The sequence below is a fragment of the Haemaphysalis longicornis genome, unplaced genomic scaffold, assembly GCF_048455015.1.
Source record: "Haemaphysalis longicornis isolate Haplotype H1 unplaced genomic scaffold, Haemaphysalis longicornis Haplotype H1 scaffold_10, whole genome shotgun sequence".
Taxonomy (NCBI): Eukaryota; Metazoa; Arthropoda; class Arachnida; order Ixodida; family Ixodidae; genus Haemaphysalis; species Haemaphysalis longicornis.
The window spans coordinates 34,603,836-34,620,315 of NW_027526204.1; the positions used below are offsets into that span (position 1 = coordinate 34,603,836).

The following is a 16,480-nucleotide window of genomic DNA, read 5'->3' on the forward strand; positions in this document are numbered from 1 at the left end:
GCAAGGGGACACAATATCCCCCTAATTGTTTACAGCCAGCCTGGAGGACTTGTTTAGAAACCTCAGTTAGAAAAGAAAAGGGAGTCAAAATTAAGAGGGAATATCTCAGCCACCTAACTTTTGCAGACAACATTCCCCTGTTCATTCAAAACAGCAGGGATTTCGAGAATATGCTGTGCTAATTTTAGTCGGAAAGTATACAGCAGGCTTGAAAATGAACAGAAACAAATCGAACGAAATGTTCAATCAACTTTCCAAGACACGAGACCTAAAGGTAGAAAACGAAGTGTTGAAATCAGTAGGCGAGTGCCTGTACCTCGTGTCAATTATAACTGCTGATCCAAACGATCCCAAAAAATTACGTGCAGATATATTACGGGTCGGCTGCTTTCAATACGAATTGAGGAAGCCCAACTAGTAAGCTTCCTCTGTTTTTCACAAAGATGGTATTGAACCAGTACGTTCTTCCGGTAATGTGATGATGTTTAAACTTTCATGGTGCAAGTCCGACTGAGGTCAAAGAGCGCCGAATAATGGTCAGTTTATTAAGGTGACAAGAATGTAAAATTAAATTATTTCAGTAAACGTAAACCTACTAAAACACAAAGTAATAAAGATTACTGTCGTAAAGAGCCAGGTTATCATGTTGCGTGGGAAGAGATCAGGCGTAAAAAGTTGACGTTTGTAGAAAACTAAAAACACGCTTTGTGGAAATGCGGGGCTCGTCTCCTGAGAAGTAGGATGGGTGAAGCGGGATGAATTGTCTGTATAGTTGTGGAAAGTGTTTCCGTCGTGTCGTGTCAAGTGACTTGCATTGGATGAGCATGTTGATTACGGATAGGGACTCTTCACACCCGCTGCACATTCGTCTTGGCGATCCAGTGAGCAGGTGGGAGTCTGTTACGTGTGTGTGGCCTATTCGTAACCTTGCTAAGGTCACTTCGGTGTGTCTGTTGTGTGAGTCAGTTGTGTATTGTCCAAAGTGTGTCTTTATTACATGTAGTTTGTTTTCTGACTGTTCACTTCAGTGTGTGCCATATTTTACGTAGGCATTGTCTTATGAGTGGCTTGAACTCAGTGTAGGGTACTGCTGCTGTCTAGAGTCTTTTTGAGTGCAGCAGCAGCGGCCTTTTTATCAGTCAACTCATTGCCAGTGATCACAGCGTGGCCTGGAACCCAGCAGACGTTCACATTTATATCTGACTCACATCTTGGTATCAGAGATTTAAAAACCAGATTGACAACGCAATTTTTGCAAGACCTTTTGTATAATATTTGACGCACGTCGAAAAGTAAATCTCTTCAAATGATGGACTTAGCGATATTATGTTGCATAATCAGATTTAAACCAAGAAGTATGCCATATGCTTCCGCCGTAAAAATGCTGAAATTAGAGTTCATGGTTTTACAAGCTCTGAAGTTGGGTCCGTGTGCAGCTCAACTCACGACAATGAACGTTTTTGAAGCATCACTAAAAAATTCTGCCGGCCATATTTCGCGTGGAGATAGATAAAATGCTGGAAATGGTAAGTTTTGTTACCGTGCTTTTCCTAAATACCATGAAAGATAAATCTTATAACACTGGGCGAAGATGCCACGGGGCTACAGAATCAATTAAAGATGCTGTGAAGGTGTCTATAAACAAGACAGAAAGTGCAAAAGCCTCCTTCGTCGCCCTTAGCGAGAAAGGCACAGAAATTGATGGATGATTTATAAACAGTTGGGATGTAGATGTATCGCTCACTATACTATATTGGAATGGTGAGACATAGATGTGTTTTAAAAGCATATAATAAATCGACATACTTGCGCTGGTACCTTAAGCACTTTTTGTCGCAATCGACATAGAGACTCTGCACGGGACTTGTACGGAAAGGAGCATACGCAAGTCGAAGGTCCAAGTGCTGCAATGGGTCTAACAATTTTAAACCTGTTTCCCTTCCTGACCTCATATACAATACTCCGATAGTCCCCATATACAATACTCCGACCCCATATATAATACTGCGATAGATAATGCTGTGCAGCTAGAAAAAATTCCTCGCGTCACCCAATTGGGCTTACATGCCGTGAAGGAGGTGGACTGGGTATTATTACCATTTAAAACGCTGGATCAAAACTGTGTCTGCTTCTTCACTTTATTTTATTGGTCTTATCGCGCGAGCTACTTCGACGGACTTCATTTCTACTACACCATGGTTGAGTGTTTTTCTATGATTTCGTTTCTTCTTCATATGGCCAATAAGGTAAAAAACAAGACAGCTAGAGACCATTTTTTCCAATAATCCGGGTTCCTCGCGTCTGGGGTGAACGCACCATTGAATCCAACTGTTCCGCGGCACGCACTATCCTTATACATTACAAATTTGCAGTTTAGAAATATTTGCGAAGCATTCAGTCCCTCAAAGCCCCTCATGTCGGGCTAATCTCCGAAATCCTGATTTTTCCGATGAAGCTCTGGCGAATCTGGTGTGTTGTGCGAAAAAGTAACAAGACTGACAGCTTTCCGCCGCTTGCAAGGTGCTTACTGAGGCGTGCGTACGTCGTCCTCACATTTACAATTTTTGTCAGTGCACGTACTCCCTGGACTAGAGCGCGGGATTTTAAAACTTTCAGTACTAGTTTTGAAGCAGTAAAGGCAAACATGCTTCAAGAGGAATGTCGCCTAAACATCGGGCTCCTGCTTTGGACAACCGAAAAAAAATCCCACCTTATTCATCGTGTGTTTTTCAATTTACTCTTTACAATGGCGGCATTCTCTTGGCGAGGGAACGACATTGCTTTTGTGCAGAGAGGGGCACAGGAAGCTTTCGCCGCAAAAAAACATTCCATGTTTTGGTATGCCTTCAAGGTGTGTAGCGGGTTTAAAAATTGTATTCAGTGTCACAGCTAGCACTAATCAAAGTGAGTATACTCAATGGTATCTAGAAGATTCAAATATTGCAGCATATCAGCTGAAGAAATGCTTTTCTTACTTTTTATAATGCTCAGGAAAGAGTTTTACATTACAAAGCAAGAAGCTATTTAGCAGCTAATGACACGAATACCATTCACCATCCTATAAAATATAAAAAATGCCGCGTATCCCGAGGTTCCTAATGTGTTTGTGTTGTTATGGCCGCACTCAAGTATTGTAGGTAACCGTTTATATCCCGCCGTGAGTAGCCTCGGTAACGTTTAAGTTCGAATTTTCCGCCAACATTATCCCCTAAGGTAGGCTATAATGTCGGTTAGTGCAGGCAACTTGGAAAGTATTTATTACTTCTCATTTGGCTTTTAGTTCTAACTGGCACATCTGTGATAACAATTCAGTACTTTCAATTTCTTAATTTTTGTTCGTGCATTCCAAATCTTGATCCCTTTGAGCAGCCCCTCCTGCTTGACGTTTAGTTTCTTTCTCAGGAATCATTCATTGTATTTACGTTACCGTTTCTTTATACATTTTTTTATAACTTTTCTTAAGTTGTTTATACGATTCATACATTTTTAACGGCCACTAACCATCAGATGCAATATTTTTTTCGCACTCCTTTTCTTTCGTTAAGTGTTGAGGTTGTATGAAAATGTAAACTTTGCGATTGCACATTTTTAATTTGTGCCCAATAGCTCTTTCTACGTCGCTTAGGACGCTTTCCTATTCGAGTATTTTTGAACAATTTCTTTATTGCGTAATGTTTGTCTTTTTGTTCGCTGATAAAAATCGATAATTGTGACATTTTTTGTAGAAGTTGTTCACGCCTTTCTTAGATCCCTATTTAAAAGGTCCCGGCAGCGTAGTTTGAGCAGTAAAAATAAACCTGAGTGACTTGTAATGGCACTGCTAAGAATGCATGAGCGAAATATTACACATGCACGTGAATCGGGCGCAGGGGAATAAAACCGCTCTAGAAGACACGAAAAACCAACCGTGTTCTCTTCAATTTTTCTTGTTATACACCACTGGCATCGCTGAAATGAATTCATTTCAGCGTGGCTGTCGTAATGGCTATTGCTGGTCTACTTCGCGGTTTACTTCGGTCTACTTCGCCTTTCCTCCGACGATACGCCGTCGCAGCGGTTCTGCACAAATTGATTGTATTTCGTAACCTGTGTAAACTGTTTTGGCGTTGCTTTTCTGTTTTGACTGCCCGCGGAATTGAAATGTAAAACTCATTTCCTTTTCAAGCGGAATACGCGACCACCAACGTTTATTGCTTCGAAAACGCGCGACCATCCTAAGAGCACCTTTGCGAGGAGGCAGTCATGCTTGTTTTTTTTTTCTTTTTTGTTAATAGAGCCAGAAAATACCCACCTCCACGTTACAGAGACTAGGAGAAAACTGGCCGGCTTGGGGCATGTGGGTGGACGCCACAGACAACGCCACAATCTGCCCCCCTTTCCGGGAGAGAACACGCAACTTTAAACGTAGCCCACGGTGGAGTTGAGAGAAATCGAATACGGGCGATTTGTTTTCGCGTGTATCTTCGGTGACAGTGAATGAAGTGTGATAAGTCTGGAGGGAGGACATTGCTGAGACAATACACTTAACCCAAAAATACATTGCCGGTAGTCTGCTATTAGTGCAACAGGTTTCTTTTAAGACACGGTCACTCGAATTTATTCTCACATACTTTGGGGCTCTGGTTTATATTGACATAACGTTTTTTTTAAGTGTATCTTCCTTATCACGACGAGGTGTGGCTAATTTTTCTTTTCAGTGTAGTTTCCCTGATTTACTTAGGCGTTGTTTCACCCTACCTATGCTTATGCATAGAATAGGCACAATCTTCTTCCCTATTTTTTCTATGGGCATCATCGCTCGTCATTTCCTATAGAATGGTGCAGAAAAAAAAATGTTCATTGCTTCATCGAATTACCACCCTGAAAATTCAACAAGTTTACATTATTCAGCCATGAAGCTAACGAATTCAATATCTCTTACAGAAGATTTGCTAACCTCAAATTTTTAGCTTATCGCAAAATTACTAATCTCAAGTGTGTACAAGAGAAATCACTAATGGTTGTTGGATGGTATACCGAGTAGAACGTGTTCCTGGTGTAACCTTCCTCACGGGAAATTGGCCATACGCAGCTAAATGGTTTTGTATGTACCTCGTATATCCCAACGACGAAATATTGTTCGAAGACGCGTCTCCACTTGTGGGTATACAATCCTGCTCTTGGCGGCTCCTTGCCCTAAATCTCTACTTTAGCGCAAAACACGTCTCCTGATGTAAGAGTCTTTTTTTTTTCTTCACGGGGCCCTTTGAACAATATTGGTGACACGGAGTGTGGATAGTGGACCATCTTAAACTGAAACTAACACTTGACATTCCATGGCAGGTAGTTTTTAGGTGCAGGAAAAAACCTGGAATTGTGCCAGTAGGAGTGTTCGAAGTATGAGGCCGAATAGCTTTCGGTCTGTCAACGCCCACAATTCGCCGGGGCCATTCCGGGTATCAAAGTGATTTCAGTAGAGTGTGTACTTCGATTATTAGAAATTGAAACTAGAAAAGACAGGACACCGAAAGCATCCACACTGAAGCATCGTATGCTTTCTCACTTTAAATATACACCACAGATTTTATGTGTGCTCGACTGAAAGTCTCTCCAGCCAGGAACAAGTGTCACAAGCAAGTATTCAAAAGAGGAAGTTCCTTGAATATCTTGTTTCTTGTAGGTAAGAGACAAAGCGTGACCACTCGGGGACATGCTACTGAAATAAGGGCGTGCCTAGACGAGTACCAAGCCCAATAACTGTGTGGGGCCTTAATGTAGGGACTCACTAGAGCGCACTCAAAACTTATCCCAGGAAGTAATTTTTCAAAGTGATATGGGGAATAAAATTTGATAACCCTTCTTAGAAGGAATCGCTATTCAAAAAACAGTTGTCATTAGGCGAAAAATAATGCGGTGCGATAGCCAAGAACCTATTGTTAAACCCATTGTACTAAATCTTGACAGTTCTACCATTGCATTCTTCACTAAGAAATCCTTTACTCATTGTCAATGAAGATTTGAAATTCCCAATCCGCATGGATGCTTTGCGAAACAGGGCTGCGTACGTGTTCCTAAATTTACACCTGAGCAAACAAGAACGACAGAGACGCCGCGACATAGAGGCTCTAGACTTCCGTATCGTATTTTGTTAATGTACTCTGAATTTACCAGCATTGAAAAAAACTTCCCGAAGCAGTAAGTTTAACAAAATGAGAAAATGGTCCTAATGCCTTCAAAAGGAAAACTAAGTTTTTAAGAAATGTACACAATACGACCGTTTTCGGTAAAACGCCACATCAGTTTATCAACAAGGTTTTTAAAACCTCAGATTCTATATAATAGCAGTTATCAAAACAAAAACCAAGAACACAACCGTTTAAAGATTACAGCACTTTTTTGAAACAAATAGGCTGTTTTGGGCACAATATGCCAATTTGGCACAAGGCTCGAACAACAGCACTTCGTTTGAGTAGAAACCCGGGTCAGGAAGACCGACTGGGACATGCGCCCATTTACGAGTATTGTGCGACTGAGATGTTCGATCTACAAAGGTATACCCAAAGCATTGCGCGATCAGCTTTCAAGTCAGCGGCGGCTGTGGTGTCGAGGAACACCACGAGTTTCAGTTTGCCGCGCTCCCGTACTACCCCGCTGGCCTTCAATAACCCACGGGAGATATTCGTGTAAGTCAGCTAGTTTCGTAATTACCAATATACACTATCGTGCACATTCGTAACGATGCCGTAGAAATGGTTCCATCACCTGTAGAAATAAGAGTCCCTTCAGTTCTTTTTGTTTTCACTTGCCGACATTGGGATTCACTCTAGAAACTCCTCCTTTTGTTTGCATGTTCAAGATCTCATCGGCCGCTCGTTATATTTTCTCTGTTTCGCGCGTTTTAGTGAGAACCATCGACCTTCCTTCCTTTCTTTCTTCTGTGGCCATTTTTTTCAAGAAGGGGCTTTGTAAAATGATGACATTCGCCAAAATAAACGTTTTTCTTGGGGTAGATGTGACAGAAGTTCATCCTTAACCTCGGCGCATGGACACGTTGGCTGCATCGCTATTTTGAGCATTATCTTTATTTGCGCAAGCAAAGCACGTGTTTTAAAAAAATTCCCGTAAACTGCTTGCGTTATACACCATGATTTCTGTGCTTGGAGGCACTTAAGCTCTTTCAGAGAAAGAAGACATAAGAAAATTGTCCTTAGAAAACGGTTGTAGGTTCCGGTATTTTGGAATCGGGAAGGTATATTTTGGGGGGTAATTGCTGAGATGCATGCCAATCCGAAGAATACGGCTACGTTTGAAATTCTCATGGTCTTTCCGGGGTTGTTCAACATCCAGTTATTGGTTACTGCACTTCCCCCAAAGTGAGGCGTACACAGTGAAGTGGCTGTTGCTCAGGTAAGGTCACTGAATTAACCTAAAATGCTTCGTGTCAGGACACATTGTGATTCCTCTCGCCTACTATTCCTGAACTTCGGCCCCTATAATTTCGGGCCCAGAGAGTGAAACATTTGTCGCCGGCCATGGCGCTAACACGTACCACGTAAGACAAACCTACCAATTTGCGTGGGCACGTGACTACTGATGATATTTTTGAAGAACTGGGCCGGAGGCCATGGTACCGTCCAGAACGGCTTTATTCCCACTTCTTCTTCTCTTACCAATGATGGTGATAATGTCCTATACAAGTTCGTCTTCGTCTTTCCTCAACATCGTCCAGCCCGCGACAATGACTCATACGCACACAGACATGCACGGGGCCGCGCCGGAAATACCACAAAAATAAATAACAGCCAGTTCAGCATCCTCGTTTTGATTCGTTTAGCAGGTCGGTCTCAGGTCGTGGGTTGCTTCCTTTTCCACCAGTTCTTTGAGAAGTGATGTAGCTTCCTTGTACCGGTTTTCTTCAGCGCTGGCAAGGAAAGTCCAACAACCCTCGGTTCCGGGATAGGAGTTAGATAACGGGCGATATTGGGTCGAGGTTCTTTGCAACGCCGGATTGATTGGCATTCCTCGTAATTCAGACATCGTTTTTGTCGGTAAGAGTGCATAGTAGTTTTAGAAACTTTGTCTAGCTTGCTCCTGCAAGCTTTTTTTACGACTGCAAGCTCCTCTGCGCCATACTCAGTGAATATTGGGCATGGCTGATGGCGACAAAGCACTGATAAGCAAGCAGGTCATTGCTGGCATTAGGTTGATACCCGGTGCGTCGCTAGCCGTTATGTTCTCCCGGTTCTCCGTAGCCGCCAGGATCGTAAGGAAACTCGCCCTGCTCAGGCTGTCGCCTCAGATTGACCAACTCAGTCTTGTGCCCGCGGCAGGCACGCACGTAGCCAGTGCCGGGTGGCAGGGATGGAAGCCGCTCACATGTGACCCCTCGTCGTGTGCACACATCATAATCGCCTACTGCGCCCCCATGCCTCAGGAACGATGATCGTGGCAGCTGATGGGGTGGACTCCATGAACTTCCTAGGGGGCCGCCAAACGCGGTAGTTGAAGCTGCCCGGTTGCCGTTCATGAGCCCTGCACAACCGGGGTCACTTGACAGTTCGTGCGATGCAAACTGGAAGTACGGTGCGCCGATACGAGTCGGGGATACCAGGTAGCGCTGACGCCAGCGGAGATACCAGCGGAGAAGCCGGCGCAGGGAGCAACACGACCACTGTCGTAAAAGTGGCAATGGCGCCCACTTGCCACACTTAAGGACCACCTGCTCTCCCAGCAGGGAACCCCCTCGAGCGGCAGCGATGTCCGAAGCGTCGGCAAACTCACGCTGGACGGGTCTGCATCATCCTATATCGTGGTCATGGGGTCCCTGGAGAGGTCTGTTCTGTGGACGTGGTGGACGACGACGCAGCCACCACAGGGCGGGAGGCTGGGTACACCCAGGTGTTCCTCAATGGAATCGGTACTGCAGTGCGCTGGTTTCTCTCGCGGGTCAGACTCGTCGGCAGCAATGAGGACGTTTCGATGGTCAGAAACGCAAGGCTCACACACTGCGGTAACATTCGCCACCTTGTCAGCCTCTGCGGCTATCCTGCCCTCACCGGAGGGCACCACGGTGTTGCCCTGCTGGATGACGGCGGAGTAATGGTTTGGTGCTCCAGTTCTCCGAACTGCAACTAGCGAAAAAACGGCAGATTGTCTGGCGAAATGCAACCGTGGACAGATCATGACGACCTTTTTTTCGTACTCGTAGCTCTCGAACAAATCAACATCCAGCTCGTCCACATCGATTATCTCGAGGATGCGGGTATACAGAGACTTCAATTCCTCGTACCTGCTGTCTACGGCACGCAGGTGCGATAGAATCTGGCCGGTTGGCGAGAGCGGATCCTGTAGCAGTGACTCAAAAGCAGCTACGCCCCTTGTAACGGCTTCCCTCACAATGTCATGGCGGCGACGTAGATCTTCCATAGCAGACGGCACGTAAGGAGGCGACCGGGTGTGCTAGGCTACCGGTGCGTCGGTAGCCGTCCTGTTCTCCCGGGGTTCGGCACGAAATGTTGAGAAACTGGGCCCCATGCCATTGCACCGCTCAGAATACCTTTATTCCCACTTCTTGTTTAACCAATGACGGTGTAAATGTCGTTTAAAGTTCGTATTCGTCTTTCCCTAACAGATATAGCATTAGATTACAGCTCAACTTCGATAGTGGACAGTAAAAGCATCATCTATCAACTGGCGCTAATATCACCTGTTTTCAGTACCACACGTCCTAAAATTTGTGACTGGAGCGTTTTCTAAAGGTGGTGTACATGGTTTGTTTCCTTAGTATAAATTCTGGACCCCGAAAACCCGTGTGCTTACACCGATTTATAGTATGTTGTAAAAGTGCGTCATACTGGCAACATTGTTACCGGCAGCAATAAATACAACGTACACACAGAGCCTCTGTGCTTGGGGGTGGTACCCAGTGCCACTCTGACTTCTCGAGGTGAAGGGTGTCTTCTTTTTAATCCCCGCGCCGTGACTCGAGTGTCTACGACATGTCGAGAGTGGTCAACCAGCGTTAAACCCTCTTAAGCTCCCTATGGCACCAAGACTGTCAGAACAGAGGCCCTCGCTATGCATGTAGCGAATCAGAATAGGAAATGAGGTGCTCGTAGAAATAACACAGAAATAAGAGTTGGCAGCCAAGAAAACCTCGGAAAGCAAAGATAAGGAATTTTGAATTTTTTTTCTTGGCTTTCCTTCTTTCTTTCCAAATTCTTTATCTGTTTCAATGACCTACCAGAACCTCCCCTTTGCTTTCTGAGGTTTCTTGGCTTCCAACCCTTATTTCTGTGTTATTTCTACGAGCTACTCATTTCCTATTCTGATTCACTACATGCATAGCGAGGGCCTCTGTTCTGGCAGTCTTGGTGCCATAGGGAGCTTAAGAGGGTTTAACGCTGGTTGACCACTCTCGACATGTCCTAGACACTCGAGTCACGGCGCGGGCCTTAAAAAAAAACCCTTCACCCCGAGAAGTCAGAGTCGCACTGGGTGCCACCCCCAAGCAGAGGAAAAATTTTCATTGACATAAATACCCCAGAAAGCGGGGGGGGGGGAAATGGCCCCGCCAGTAGCGTAGTGGTTATCACACCAGACCAGTATTCTGGAGGTCGTGGGTTCGGATCCCACCTAGCGGGCATTTTTTTCTCGGCTTTCTTTCTTTCTTTCCAAATTCTTTATCTGTTTCAAAGACCTACCACAACCTCCCCTTTGCTTTCCGAGGTATTCTTGGCTTCCAACCCTTATTTCTGCGTTATTTCTACGAGCTCGTCATTTCCTATTCTGATTCGCTACATGCATAGCGAGGGCCTCTGTTCTGGCAGACTTGGTGCATAGGGAGCGTTTAACGCGGGTGACCACTCTCGACATGTCGTAGACACTCGAGTCACGGCGCGGGGATTAAAAAGAAGGTCCCCTTCACCCCGAGAAGTCAGAGTCGCGCTGGCTACCACCCCCAAGCACGGGAAAAAATTGCATTTTCATAAATACCCCAGAAAGCGGGGGGGAAGGGGGGGGAAGCGTTCCGCCGGTACCGGAGTGGTTATCGCACCAGACCGGCATTCTGTAGGTCGTGGGTTTGGATCCAACCTGCCCGGCGTTTTTTTCTCGGCTTTCTTTCTTTCTTTCCAAATACTTTATCAGTTTCAATGCCTTACCACAACCTCCTTTTTTCTTTCCGAGGTTTTCTTGGCTGCCAACCCTTATTTCTGTGTTATTTCTACGAGCCCCTCATTTCCTATTCTGATTCGCTACATGCATAGCGAAGGCCTTTGTTCTGGCAGTCTTGGTGCCATAGGGAGCTTAAGAGAGTTTAACGCTGGTTGACAACCCTCGACATGTCGTACACACTCGAGTCACGGCGCGGGGATTAAAAAGAAGGTCCGCTTTACCCCGAGAAGGCAGAGTGGCGCTGGCTACCACCCCCAAGCACAGGAAAAAATTTCATTGACATAAATACCCAAGAAAGCTGGAGGGAATATGGCCCCGCCGGTAGCGTAGTGGTTATCACACCAGACCAGTATTCTGGAGGTCGTGGGTTCGGATCCCACCTGGCGGGCATTTTTTTCTCGGCTTTCTTTCTTCGTTTCCAAATTCTTTATCTGTTTCAAATGCCTACCACAACCTCCCCTTTGCTTTCCGAGGTTTTCTTGGCTGCCAACCCTTATTTCTGCGTTATTTCTACGAGCGCGTAATTTCCTATTCTGATTCGCTACATGCATAGCGAGGGCCTCTGTTCTGGCAGTCTTGGTGCATACGGAGCGTTTAACGCTGGTTGACCACTCTCGACATGTCGTAGACACTCGAGTCACGGCGGGGGGATTAAAAGAAGGTCCCCTTCACCCCGAGAAGTCAGAGTGGCGCTGGCTACCACCCCCAAGTACGGGAAAAAATTGCATTGGCATAAATACCCCAGAAAGCGGGGGGGGGGGGGGTGGATCGCCCCGCAGGTACCGGAGTGGTTATCGCACCAGACCGGCATTCTGGAGGTCGTGGGTTTGGATCCAACCTGCCGGGCGTTTTTTTCTCGGCTTTATTTCTTTCTTTCCAAATTCTTTTTCAGTTTCAATGCCTTACCACAACCTCCTTTTTGCTTTCCGAGGTTTTCTTTGCTGCCAACCCTTATTTCTGTGTTATTTCTACGAGCCCCTCATTTCCTATTCTGATTCGCTACATGCATAGCGAAGGCCTTTGTTCTGGCAGTCTTGGTGCCATAGGGAGCTTAAGAGAGTTTAACGCTGGTTGACAACCCTCGACATGTCGTAGACACTCGAGTCACGGCGCGGGGATTAAAAAGAAGGTCCGCTTTACCCCGAGAAGGCAGAGTGGCGCTGGCTACCACCCCCAAGCACAGGAAAAATTGCATTGACATAAATACCCCAGAAAGCGGGGGGGGGGGGGGGTTAGAAATCGCCCCGCATGTAGCCTAGTGGTTATCGCAACAGACCGGTACTCTGGAGGTCGTGGGTTCGGATCCCACGTGGCGGGCATTTTTTCTTGGCTTTGTTTTCTTCTTTCCTAATTCTTCATCTTTTTTTATGACCAACCACAACCTCCCCTTTGCTTTCCGAGTTTTCTTGACTGCCAACCGTTATTAACTGCTGGCATATATATATATATCTATATCTATATATATATATATATATATATATATATATATATATATATATATATATATAAATCTAGAGAAAGATAAACTCACAAAGCGCGCAGAAATAATATAAGTAAAGAGTCGGATACACAGCAAGAACAATAACAAACAATGTTTACTTACGTAGCGGCAATGGGACTTGCCTTCATCAGAGTAAAGTTACATGATTATGGTGTCGCAAACATTGAACACATTTCTTATATAGGGTTGCATAAAACTGTAAGAAGGAGTGGAAAATGTTTCGCAAATGGAGAGTGTGCATACAGTCAGGCTACGCCTACGTTACAACATCAACAAACAAAAAAAAAGAAAAACGAAAAAAAAGGGGAGGGGGAGCAAGAGAGAGAAAAAGGGGTCGTGTTAACAATGCAGCGTTCAAGGTTGCACCATGACGGGTCAACGTATGCCGCGCGGGCTGCAAGTTCAGACAATGGGGGAAACTGGACAACCGCGGTTTGTAAAGAAAGGGAAGAGTATACAGCAAGGTATTCAGTGGCTGGGGAGACTGGTTCTAGGGGAAGCGAAGATGGGTGTGCCCTCCGCGGATGAAGAGAATAGATAGGGGGCACAAAAGAGCATTTCACAGAAGCTAGCAATTGAACAGGAAATAGGTAGGGTCACAAAAGGTTAAACATGAATAGATCACAAAGAGTTTAACATTCTTATGTGGTGGTGGGAACGAGGCCTCCTTCCCCCGGACAAATGGCATTGTTGAGCCGCATTAAGCTAATGTATTAGGAGAGTTTCTGTGAATTCTGATGGCAAACTCGAGGGTAGGAATAATGAACATAGTTATAAAAATTATGAAGCCGCTAATTTTATTCGAGGGATAAGCCCGTTAGTTTTCCGTAACTTTCATTAATACTAAGTTTGGCTGACCCAAACTTATAAATGAGATAAGATTCCCGAACCTCGCGGTCGTGGTGCGTTTTGAAGGCGGATTCTAAAATCGTTGCTTTAAGATGTTCAAATGCATGCCCGGGACTGTTCACATGTCTTGACAGGGGCAAATAAGGGCAGCTTTTTGCATGAGAGCGGTGATTATTGAACCGTATTCGGAAGGGCATTTCAGTTTGGCCGATATATTGTTGCCTACAAACAGTGCACTCTAGAAGATATACGACATTAGCGGAGTCACAGTTAAAGTTACCTTTTATATTTACGTAGTAGTCTGAAGCCGTGCTGGTGGCGCGCTGTGTAGTGGTCATGTGTGGGCATACTTTACATCGGGGTTTATTGCAGGGCATGCAGCCAGTAGTTGCCGGTCGGTTGATACGAAAGTTAGTAAGAAAGTCACCTAAATTTTTATTACGCCGGTAGACAACGCGTGGTGGTTCGGGGAATATTCTCATCTAATTGTCGCTGGGAGCTAATTTTCGCCGGAACCTTCATTTCGCGCATTCTGACTTTCTTTTGTTTTTTTAATTAAATAAAACGTAGCGGCATCAAATGTGCAACTTTTGTTAGGTTACATGAATACGTAATTTGCATAGTGTTTCCGGCAATGTCATATTTTTTGCGGTAGCCAACTTCAGCTCCAGCTAAACGTCGAGCGTGACCATAAGGGCGTCATTGTGTATTTGCCCACCATTTGCCCACCATTGCCCACCTAAACTACACTAGTCATCAGCCATGACACTGCAAACAAGGTATCTTTGTAGGACAGGCTACCAGACTAAGAAGAGTATGCAGTGATAACATAGACTATATAAAACACCTTAATGAACTAAAGTCCACCCAGGAAAGCAGGAACCACCCGGTCAGCTCGCTGGATATGGCTTACGAAAGAGCATCCAAGTAAAAAACAGAAGAAGTGCTCAAGTAACAACGTCAAAGCCAAAACGCCCGACAACCAGCCTTAATATTAAAATTCTCAAACGCGCTTCCTAACATAAACAACATCCTGGGGTAATAAACCCTATTCTAGCCAGTATTGCCCGACTTAAAAAGACGTTCCCAAAAGCCCCAAGAGTTACCTACAGAAGAAAGAGAAACCTAAAAGACCTTTTAGTGCAAGCCAAAATTCGCGCTTCCCAGTAACCAGTCATCAGCCCTTGCCTCCACCCTAGAGGCAAAACCTGCAATCATCTGCAGACGGATTGCACATTGTCAATAGAGCACTGCCAGCCAATACGTTCACAAGATTAATTGAAGCTTCAAGTGCATTTCTTCTAACATTGTGTATATGCTAGAATGCTTATTCTCTCAAAATAGTACATTCCAGAAACGAGTCAACCTAGGAACTTACGCCTGAATGGACATGGGGCCGACACTCCTAACAGTGCCTCCATAGCAATGGCACAACACTTCAACCAACCCAACCACAATTTCGATGATCTCAAGCTCTAAAGTCTGCAGTCAAACTTTAAGTCTCCAAAGGACCGGAAATACAGATAATCGTACTTATTCCATAAATTCAACTGCCTGGAGCCGGCTGGAACCAATGCTTGGAAAGGCAGCGTAGGAACGCTACGGTATCTTAATCGAACAGAAAAATATTGCTCTTACAAAAAGTGGCATCTCTATTCGCATCAAACCTGCCTGCCCATCCCCAAAGCTGTTACTTGAATACAATTTCTGTGCTTTTTTTCCTGTCTTGCTCCCAGCCGATTTCGACATACCACGCGCACTCGTCTCCCTCGCCCTTCGGCATTTCGTTTACTACGTGCTTTACCACACGCAAAAAAAGTAAAAAAGAAAGAACTACGCGTAGGAGTTCGGCGGGATATTCTTTCTTTGCGTAGCAGCATGTCTTCAAAGCAGCAAAATAACGTTTGTCGAATTTAAGCATTTCAAATTTTCAGTTCTGTCTTTTCCGCTACCACATTCGGAGTTTTTCATAGGTTTATCCTTTACCAAAAAATATGCAGCATCTATTGATGCATACCCTGTACGGTACACAGGGCAGTACTTCTTTACTGTAAATTACTTTTCCGGCAGTAGCCTTAAGGTAGCTCCTTTTTTATTTTGCAATTGTCTCAAGCTAGCGAGGATGCGCTTTCGTGCAACCTATATTCAATATTGTCATATATTGGCGTATTTTTTATCAACGCATACGACTTCAGAAGGTATGATGACTGTAAAGACGTAACAAACTACATCCATGCCAATAGGTAGCATGCTTGCATGATGTTCCTGTCGAAGTATGAGTAACAGGTTACTTTGTTTTTCTTTCTAACGACATTTCGCTTCAGCGAAGCATTTCTCTAGGTGGCACGCTTCCATTACGTTTCTATCGTGGTGTGATCGAGAGATTCTTTTGTGTTAAATGCAGAGCATTTCTTTAACTCACGATGTCACCCGGCGTTGTCGGCGTTGGCGTGCCTCGGCGTCCGCAACAGCAGTTCCAGGGGCGCCCTCTCCCCCACTCCTCCTCTCCCGCATCACACTACCCTCCTCGCTCTCAACAACAGGTCCGCACCCCTCCCCCTACACTACATAAAAAAATATTACTTACTGGCGCCTGGTTTCGATCCCACGACCCTGCGGGCGGAACGCAAGGTACATGGTGCTCTACCCACTGCGCCACAAAGCCGACACAGAATGGAAGGCTACGAACGCGCCTTATATTTTTGACTCATTCAAACTACGTCAAGAAGCTGCTGATACAACGCATTTGCTACCACCAACTCCCCAAACACTAAACTTTAACGCAATACACCCGCCCCCTACGCGACGCCTTTACTCGAGTTCCCATCGCGGGAAGATGGGTCCTTTTTTTTCTTTGTAATGATATTTACCCTCAGCTAAGAATTCCCCAAGGTGGCACGCTTGCGTTACGTTTCTCTAGTGGTATGAGTGAGAGATTACTTTGTTTTTCTTTCTAACGACATTTACCTTCAGGTA

The 16,480-nt window shown here is 45.0% G+C and overlaps 1 protein-coding gene and 2 non-coding genes across 7 annotated transcripts in view; all 3 read left to right on the forward strand.

The window, feature by feature from the left end:
- The window catches only part of LOC144158373 (uncharacterized), a 641,189-nt gene that overhangs the window by 321,008 nt on the left and 303,701 nt on the right, over window positions 1–16,480 (forward strand). The gene's annotated exons all lie outside the window — the stretch shown is intronic.
- Window positions 10,550–10,622, forward strand: Trnat-agu (transfer RNA threonine (anticodon AGU)). The gene has a single exon. It is a non-coding gene; the product is annotated as a tRNA-Thr (tRNA).
- Trnat-agu (transfer RNA threonine (anticodon AGU)) lies at window positions 11,470–11,542 on the forward strand. Its single transcript has one exon. It is a non-coding gene; the product is annotated as a tRNA-Thr (tRNA).